The sequence below is a fragment of the Amyelois transitella genome, chromosome 4, assembly GCF_032362555.1.
Source record: "Amyelois transitella isolate CPQ chromosome 4, ilAmyTran1.1, whole genome shotgun sequence".
NCBI classification, from domain to species: Eukaryota; Metazoa; Arthropoda; class Insecta; order Lepidoptera; family Pyralidae; genus Amyelois; species Amyelois transitella.
Genome location: NC_083507.1, coordinates 11,522,965 through 11,533,693, shown reverse-complemented (window position 1 = coordinate 11,533,693; position 10,729 = coordinate 11,522,965).

The following is a 10,729-nucleotide window of genomic DNA, read 5'->3' as shown; positions in this document are numbered from 1 at the left end:
CAGCGTTTTTGTACTCTTTCAGTGCAAAAAGATCTCTGAGTTATGACCGTTTCGACTTGTTACAGCACATCTGTGTTAGTTTAAAGAATTTGTTATTGTTGTATTTGTTTAGTATCTGTAGCACTGTCGAATAAACGTTTTACCTCTCGACTTTGTGCCATGAAAAATTATTAATTACAATATTATTTATTCCGATTTATTAATTCTATTTCTTTAGTGCTATTCCACAATGACTTTTATTGATTACTAGCTTCCGCCCGCGACTCCGTCCGCGCGGATGTTGATCTTCGCGTGGATGGTTTATTTCTCCATTTTGAGTAACTGACAATGACATCTTATAAATATCTATTGGATCCAAATAAGGCTAGGCCTATTATAATTAAGGAGATCCCTCTATTGAGCTACTGCTATTGAGCTCGCGTTCTGTAGTAAGTATTTTTTTCATAGTAATTCCGACCTTGATAAGTAGCATCTAGCAGTAAATTACTGACAGTCACGAAAAGTTTGCAAAAATAAAAAAGTGATCCTGACAATGCGACAGAAAGTTAATTGAGATCTTCAGAATACACAATATTGTTAGTGAGCTCATCCGGAATATGAACATGAAGATTTCTTCGACTGCTCACACGGGAAAGAGCTACGTAAAGAACAACAACTCGCCGTAAGATCTACGCCAGCAACTCCTAGGGTCTGACCTTGAGCCCTATTTATTGTCATGTCATAACACAAAGCTACAGGAAACTGTATTCTCTTAAATTGAAATGGAAAATTGTTGAAAATCAATGGTGTAGCGGGAGCGATGATTCGGCTCGACCGCCACCAAAGGGAAGATCTTCCGCCAGGCTAGGTGTTATGCCTGGGGAACCGCGGCTCCAACGATGTTGTGTCGGAGGTTGTATATATAGCTCCAATCCGTGAAATCTTTGCTTGCGCGGTTTAGGTTTTTCGCTGTTTATGATTGATTGCGTCGCTTGTTTCTATTTTTTATTTTTGTGACTTGTGGCGTAAAGATTTTGCCACAGTACTGCCCCCCAAGACCGGAGGTCTGAAGTCTTGAGATCTTGCTGTGCAATCTATGATTCAGTTAGCTTGCAAGTGGCAGTTGTCTTTCAGTGAGTCGGAAGTTACTCGAAGTCCTAGTGAGTCAGGAGTGAGCCGTTGCGTTGCTCGTAGTCTGCGGTGAGTCGAGACAGTAGAGAGCGAAGTCGACTTGTCGGCGCCGGAAGAAATCGTGCAGAGCTGCCACGCTGGAGAGAAGAGCAGCCGTCGAAGATCCAGGCGTGGGCTGCGGTAGATGCGTCGTTCGCTGAAGTCGATGAAAGTGAGTGCGGGTGGAGACAGGACCAGGAAGCTCGGTGAATTGATTGCGATGGACCTGCTGCGATCCCTGTTGCTGGTTTGCTATGAGTCTGCTTGCAGAGTGAGGAGTGATGATGGTAAGGATTGGAGTTGATGTAGAAGGTTGCTTCCAATCACGTCGGGGTCACCAATGTAGCGGAGCGATGATTCGGCTCGACCGCCACCAAAGGGAAGATCTTCCGCTAGGCTAGGTGTTATGCCTGGGGAACTGCGGCTCCGACGATATTGTGTCGGAGGTTGTATATATAGCTCCAATCCGTGAAATCTTTGCTTGCGCGATTTAGGTTTTTCGCTGTTTATGACTGATAGCGTCGCGTGTTTCAATTTTTTATTTTTGTGACTTGTGGCGTATAGATTCGCCACAATGGTATTCGAGGGATTAAAACACTTTCCCCGGCACCACCACCGGTTAAAATTTCAGCTTAATTTACGTTAGGTTGTAAATTAACGACCTTAAATCGAATGCCGTTAAGAATAATAATCGACCCGATTTTTAACTTAATTATCGTATGTGAACGAACTACAGAAACATTTAACGAATTTGAAAATTCTATGGGGTAAATAGTGGACTCTTCTTGATCCATCATTCTATTAATAGAGATATACTCTCGACTTTCTCCTTAAATATGTGCCAATAATTCATTATTTATTGCAGATGTTTGGTCATTCCAAGAAGACAAAATGGACCTTTTGCATAACCAAGTATTGTGCTAATGTGTAACGCTGCTAAGTCTCCGTCAACAGCAAATATTAGCTCTCGCAGGGATGAAAAAGTATAACACAACTCATCATTTAAAGCTACTTTTCCTTCATCATTTGGATAAGTTTCCTCGCCAATTTTTAATATTAAATTTGAAAATTGTTGTGCCTGTGTGTCATCTCCGAGTCTCACCCGCATATTTGTTGTTAAATGCATAGATATAATATGTTGCCATAGACTCGACCTTTTAAGGCAAGCTCTGGCTTCATCAGCTCGTGTTCCTCGTGGTATCACCGGCAGAATTTGTCTGAAGTCGCCACAAAAAAGAACAGTTATTCCACTCATGGGTTATTACACGCATACAATATTATTAATTCCAATAAGAACGACAGCCCGCGTTTGACGCAAACGGTTCAAGCCAAAGCCGACTTGCGGCGCTACAGGTTATTTTTTTTTTGATTTATTTTTTTGCTACGTATTTTTCCAGGGTTAAAAAGTATCCTATTTTATGCCCAAGATAATAAGGTATAATTATACCAAGTTTCATCAAAATCGAACCATTAGTTTTCACGTGATGCCTGAACATACAGACAGTCAGCCAAAAATTTTTTTAATCACATATTTGTGTTTGGTATCCATCCAGTGACACCCCCTGCTATTTATTTTTCAATATTTTCAATGTACAGAATTGACCCTTCTACAGATTTATTATATGTATAGATAAGAATGACAGCCCGCGTTTGACGCAAACGGTTCAAACCAAAGCCGACTTTCGGCGCTACAGGTTACGGCGCTTAATCCACTGCGGGTAACGCAACGTGAGTTCGCGGTTCTACAGAACAACGTCTATGGATAAAACTGAAAAATTAAGATTTATTTTTTTTCTACGTATTTTTCCAGGATAAAAAGTATCCTATTTTATGCCCAGGATAATAAGGTATAATTATACCAAGTTTCATCGAAATCGAACCGTAAGTTTTCACGTGATGCCTGAACATACAGACAGACAGACAAAAATCTTTTTAATCACATATTTGGGTTTGGTATCGATCCAGTAACACTCCCTGCTATTTATTTTTTCAATATTTTCAATGTACAGAATTGACCCTTCTACAGATTTATTATATGTATAGATAATTAGAAAGATAGTTTGTATGTTTCTCATTAATTAATCGAAAATTTTTAAGGTAATTTTTCCAAAGTATAAAAGATGTAGTCTCTGCCAACTTCTGCGGGAAAGAGGCGTGATTATAGTTTTAAATTATCTCTCCTTCTTCCTCCTGGCTTTGAGACCCAGTTGCATCCTTACTACTCTGGAGAAGAGACTTGGGTCTTCTTTTGGTAATGGACCCCAGATTGGGTAAGTCAGGTTTTTATACGAAGCGATTCCCATCCGACCATCGCAACCTTTTTAGGTTTGACCTAACCCGTCCGTTTGACCTAACCCGTATTGGATCGGTCATTGTTACACATCCAGTTGACTGAATGTGCAGGTTTCCCCACGATGTCTTCTCTCACCGTAAGAGCATCGGTTGGTATTGAAACGCTAAAGAAATTTATATGATTTTCTAAGCGTAGCCGTAAGCAAAAGTAAGTCTTTAATCCTTCGTTCAGAAGTTTATGGATCTCAAAAGATTATTATGCACTTCATAAGAAGTGCATCCTAGGTACACCTAAGTCTAATGGAGTTTTAAAGTTATCTTTTCATTACAAAGCCTTTTATGAAACAACCTTTAGCCTGAAGCAGCTATTAATGTGTTGAATAATTAATTCATACATTCATACAATCACGTCGATATCTCTTGCGGGGTAGATAGAGCCAGCAGTCTGTAAAGACTGACAGGCCACGTTCACCACACTAAGGTAATAAAAAAATATAAAGTATATAAGTTGAAGGCAGAGTCAAAAAATGCATAACAAGAACTCTTTAAAAGTACATATTGCATGTTTGTTTATATCGTACACATTTGTTTGTCCATCATCTCTTCTCAATCTTTCCATGCAGCTCCGCGTTTACAAATTGCTTATTTACAACACCCTCCTTTTGAACTAAGAATACCCACTTATTCCTCTCACGAAGGACCCTCGTGCCTTTACTCTGCATTTACATACAAGCTAAACAAACGGCTCCCATAAACTTGGATCTGAAATAACCTCGAGAATCAAACAATGCTATAAAATCTGATCACATTATCAGAATTTGCAATATGTATTCATGTTTGGTGTAAGTCACGTAAAAGAGCGGCCAAGAGCGAGTTTGGTTAGATATGAAGGGTTCCGTACTGAAAGGAATATAGAGAAAAATGTGATTCAGTTCTGGGTTAAAACGTACCTTGATCAAATCGGAGTCGTTCTAGCAAAATGTCAGGTTAGGAGTACCGAGCTTGCGTGAAGAGAGTTATGTGAATGAAGCGAAATAAGTATGCGGGGATCGGGGCAAATAGAAAGATGAGGTCTCTGCCTAGCCCTCCGGGAAAGAGGCTAAAACCAACTATGCCGTGTGGTTCCCGGCACCATTAGAAAAAATAATAGAATCACTCCATCTCTTTTCCGTGGATGTCGTAAAAGGCGACTAAGGGATAGGTTTATAAACTTGGGATTCTTATTTTAAGGCGATGGGCTAGCGACCTGCCACTATTTGAATCTCAATTCCATCTTAAGCCAAACAACTGAATGTTATCTATCAATCTTTTCAAGACTGCTAGCTCTGTCTACCCCGCAAGAGTTATAGACGTGATTATATGTATGTACGGAACGAATTACTCAGATTTAGTTAGCCTCGATTTAATTTCCAAACTTTTGTTATTGGATGGCTAACAGAAATACATCTTCAGAAAAAAGTATGTATTATCAATTTTTTTTTACAGCTGCGTCATAATTCAGTATCCAGTTCCAGCTGTAATACACGATTTGTTTGCAAAACTCGCTAGATTTCTTCATTAACGCTGATTCGTTCTTCAACTGGTAATTGGCCGGTGTCCAAACTTCCCTATTACAAATGGAATGGGTATCGATTTTTCTTGGTTAACACAGTTTGCTAATTACGAGAATTCAAAGAGTAGTAAACATATTGTAGGGTGAATCAGAAGTAATTTGTTTGCTGTAATCACGTGTGTGTGTGCCGTGTGGTTTTTGGCACTTTAGAATAGAACCACTCCATATTATTCTGATGAATAAACTTGGGATTCCTCATGCAGGTTATGTTCAGCTGTATCGCTTAATGTTAGAATTTAAATTCAAATAACGACAGTTTACTATCCCATCGCTTAAAAGAAGAATCCCAAGTTAATAAGCCCATACCTTAGTCGCCTTTTACGACATCCATGGGAAACAGATGGAGTGGTCCTGTAGTCTAGTAGTAGTGGGAATCACACGGCACTTCGAAGGACATTTTTATCGTGACCAAACCAAAGCCGTTATCATCGTCACCTTATTTACCTTTTTTCGCAACCTTTCAATTTAGCCAATATAACCCTATTTTTATATATAAGGGATATAGACATGACCATAATTATGTATGTATGTACGAGTATTCGTATAACCCAAACCAAACCAATGAATATCATAGACGGTATATTATTACGGGTAGTCTGGTGCCGTGTGGTTCCCGGCAGAAATACAAAAAAACAATAGGACCACTCCATCTCTTTACCATGGATGTCGTAAAAGGCGACTAAGGGATAGGCTTATAAAATTGCGATCCTTTTTTTTTAGGCGATGGGCTAGCAACCTTTCACTATTTGAATCTCAATTCCATCGTTAAGCCAAGCAGCTAAGCAAGCTTTTGTGGACTTATGGCTCTGTCTACCCCGTTAGGGATATAGACGTGACTATATGTATGTATGTAGTCTGGCTTAGTTCTCGGTTGCGTTCTCACCTCTCTGGAGATGGGCCCGGGGTATGCCTTTGACCGTGGAACCAGGATTGGGTGAGTCAGGTTTCTATATGAATACGAAGCGACTCCAATCTGACCTCAGAAACCTTTGCACGTAATTCGTATTATATTACGTGTATATTACGTGTATTGGATCCATGGTTACACATCCAGTAGTCTGAATGTGCAACAGGCGTGTCTACAGGCACTGTCGGAGTGCATACATACTGATACATAGTCACGTCCATATCCCTTGCGGGTAGGCAGAGTCGAAAGTCTTGAAAAGACTGAAAGGCAACGTTCAGCTGTATGACCTTTTGATGGAAATGAGATTAAAAAAAGCACAGGTTACGCTAGTCGACTTTAACGACATTCATGGGACAGATATGGAGTGGTACTTCTTCAAAGTGCCGGAAACCGAACAATCTATACTAATATTATAAAGCTAAAGAGTTTGTTTGTTTGAACGCGCAAATCTTAGGAACTACATGATTCAAATTGAAAAATTCTTTTTGTGTTGAATAGACCATTTATCGAGGAAGGTTTAAGGCTATATTACATCACGCTGCAATTTTTAGGAGCGAAAAAATAATGGAAAATGTTAAAAAAAAACAGGGAAAATTATTCATCATTGAGGGCTTCAATGATGCCCAAAATAACTATACGCGGACGAAGTCGCGGGCACAGCTAGTTATAGATATGAACTACACTTGTACATATTTTTAAACCAGAATTGGACATGACTTATGTTACTGCAATGACAAGCATAATAGCTGAGCTTCAAGTGAAGCATGGTATTACAGGAACCTCATAAATCTTAGTAATGCAAATGGCGCGAAATCCTATTGTAGACGACAGTCGAATTTGAATTACGAACACTTTATTCCTATGATTTTGGTCATGGTCAGTGGTATTCGAATTTGTGGCGCAGCGGTAGTACGCTTGTCTGTGACACTGGAGGTCCCGGGTTCGAATCCTAGCCAGGGCATGATGAGAAATGAACTTTCTCTAATTGTTCTGGGTCTTTGTTGTTTATCTATTTATTATAAAATATAATATCCTTTTTATTTATTGTTTTTTTTTTAATTTGAATCTCAATTCTATCATTAAGCCAAGTAGCTGAGCGTGGCTTATCAGTCTTTTCAAGACTGTTGGCTCAGTCTACCCCACAAGGGATATAGACGTGACCATATGTATGTATGTATATCCTTTTATATATATATGGATTGATATTACATAAGTATATAGTTTTTTTTATTTAGATAGATATCATTACCTATACTATAATTATTAAACATTAACAACGTTACATCTTTTTTATTTCCTCAAAAATAAAAGCGAGATTAACATAACATCAGCAACGTTCCTCAAAACGGAACGGGGATTCCCTGAACTATAAAGAGTGCCGTAAACCGCGGACAGACAAGCAATTATGCTCCTTTGTTTATTGTCGTTTGCCTACTGGCGGGCTTGGTGCAAGTGACAAGATTTATTTGTTTATTTATTTACTAGCTGTCCCGGTAATATAAGTTTATTGCTCACCATATAAAAAACTTAATTCTAAGACAATTGGTACATTTACAATTTTTATTCTTATTTAGGTGTTAGGCTAATAAAACAGTACCTTCTATAAAATTATGGCGGATTGACACCTGAACTAGGACTAGTCCTAATATAAATATTTTTAAAGTAATTTCTAGTTAATGATCGTGGCAGGTGGAAAGTCTCTGCCTACCCCTCCGGGAAAGAGGCGTGATTTTATGTATGTATGTATGTATGTAAAGAAAAATGTTAAGGGTGGACAACCCTTATCACTAAGGGGTATGAAAAATATATATATTGGCCGATTCTCAGACCTACTCAATATGCTCACAAAATTTCATGAGAATCGGTCAAGCCGTTTTGGATAAGATCCAGTCAACCAGCTGACCGAACAAAAAAACTTTAAGTTGGTGGTGCGATAAAATGCACGTGCATACTGCAAAATACATACATTTTTGACAAATATATTATTACAAAAGATTGACGATATTTAAGTTGTTACTATAAAACTATATTGAATTCAATTAATAGCATTACATTTTTTCATTACATTACATTAGTTTTAAATGTATTAACCAAAGAAACAATTTTTCTATTTTTTTTGATTCGTTTTGGATCTTGAATTGGTTATAAATATACATGTACAACGTATGTTATTTGCCGAATTTCAAGTCTCTAGTACCAGTGGCTCTGAACTAATACATACATCGAGTTTTACTGAATATAGATTTCCTTTAATCAGCTCAAATAAAGGTCTGTCACGGTAACTAAATCAACTGTAACTAAATTACAATTTAAACTAGAATGTCAACCCTTTCCAGCCAACACGAAAAAACAATTAGAGAAAGGATTCAACTGAATCAATCGAGTGAAGAGGTCAGGACGTTGATGTAAAAAGAGAATAGATGCGCTAAAGATAACCTTAATGTAAAACCTTAATGTGTAACCTAAATATGATCTAAATATTTCCAATAGAGTCAATAAAATATTATAAGGAAATAGTATTTATTTATTTCAAACTTTATTGCACAAAAAAAATTACAAATGGCGTACTTAATGCCGTTTGGCATTCTCTACCAGTCTACCAGCTGACCAAACAGAAAAACTTAGTATGTATAGGAAAAGTTGGTAGGTAAATAATTATTAAAGCTGTTTTTAAACCCTTTTATAGGTACTTAAGTATGTACTGTGCATTATGGAAAAAAAATTCCACTAGCTAATATGAATGTTTATGACATCCGAACCATAAACAAGAAGTACTCTCACTTACTTCTAACTCTTAAGGTGACAAAAATACAGTAATCTCAAATTAAGAAAGCTTAAGGTGTATGTGAACTGTAAATAAGGACATAAAAATGTATTAACATATACCGCGCACCTATTGAGATAAAAATTCAAGACCTGTGTGTGTATATTCTATAATATTCTGACCAAGGATTAAATCCAGGACGCATTCTGAAGTAGGAATACAAACACAACATCAGAAATCAGCCAAACCATAATCGATGGCAATTAACAAAAAAAAAATTGACAATTCCAACGCATCTATTATTAAAACATCTTTCTTTATGTCCTAGTGTCCTCAAATCCTCATCGCTTGTACCATTCGCAGGGTTACGCTCCGTTGCAACGGGATCCCGAATTACTTATGGGTCACGAGGCTTTTCTACTGTATTTTTTAAGTGACAATAGCCGTAATAAAAAATATTGGTTTATGGTCTGTGTTTTATATTTATATGGACGATTTGGTGATCTGTTGAACTGTCCTTAGATCTTAATTTGAGAAATTGGGTCAGCAAAACTTGCAAACTTGTCGTGTGGTAAATTTTTGATTGGAAAGGCCATTGTTGATTGTGAATAAATGAGTGGTTGAGAAACTCAATAACTGAACGACTATTTTGGAGAATTCAAGTAATGTTTCAGCCTCAACTTGTTAGCAGAAAAAGCTTTATTTTTTGTTTCATTTACATGGATGCATTAACACACATTGATAGTGGTGCCGTGTAGTTCCCGGCTCTAATATAAAAAAAAGAATAGGACCACTCCATCTTTTTCCCATGGATGTCGTAAAAGTCGACTAACAGAAAGGCTTATAAACTTTAGATTCTTCTTATAGGCCATGGGCCTGTCACTATTTGAATCTCATTTCTATCATTAAGCCTAACAGCTGAACGTAGCCTGTCAGTCTTTCAAGACTGCTGGCTCTGTGTAGCCCGCAAGGGATAAAGACGTTATTATATGGATGAATTAATGGATACATTAAGTTTCAGTGACGTTTTACCACAGATGAGAAACCACATATTATTATTCATCTATCCAGTCTTGGTTCCATCAAAATCTGCTGTTTCATAAGTCATTAATATTAATAAGTTTGAGATAGCATCGGTGGTCGAATTAGTAAGATGTCCGCTTAAAATGCATTATGCGCAGAAAGGCACAGGTTTGAATCCTACCACGGCCATGAACCAATGAATATTTTCGAAAGTACATTAGTTTGAATACTTAAGGTGAGTGATAACATCGCGAGGAAACCTGGGCATTCAAGCAACTAGATGTGTAAACATTATCGATCCAATACGTGTTAGGTTCTCCTGAAAAGGTTACGGAGGTCAGATTAGTCTTCTCGTGTAAAAACCTGACTCACCCAACCTAGGATCCATAGTCAAAGGAATACCACGGGCTTCTCTCTAGAGTGGTGAGGATGCAACAGAGACTAAAGCCAGGAGGAAAATTAATAAGTTCTAAAATAATTTTCACATAGCAGCCACCTTAGGCCTTATCTTGGTAACCAGGTAGATTGAGGTCAAGCGCACTAAAATCTATTATAAAAAAAGTGCGACATCTTTGACTTGGGAATCATTAAACAATTAATAAACATAACATAACATAAAATCACGCCTCTTTCCCGGAGGGGTAGGCAGAGACTACCTCTTTCCACTTGCCACGATCTCTGCATACTTCCTTCGCTTCATCCACATTCATAGCTCTCTTCATGCAAGCTCGGCGGTTTCGGGTACTTTTGACCTGACCCTTTATCAGGACGTCCTTAATTTGATCAAGATACGTTCGTCTAGGTCTTCCCACTCCGACCTTTCCCTCCACACTCTCCTTGTATATCTGCTTAGTCAACCTGTTTTCATTCATCCTCTCCACATGACCGAACCATCTCAACATACCCTTTTCTATTCCTGTAACTAAATCTTCTTTCACATCATAACGTTCCCTTATCACGCTGTTCCATTAATGCATTACTA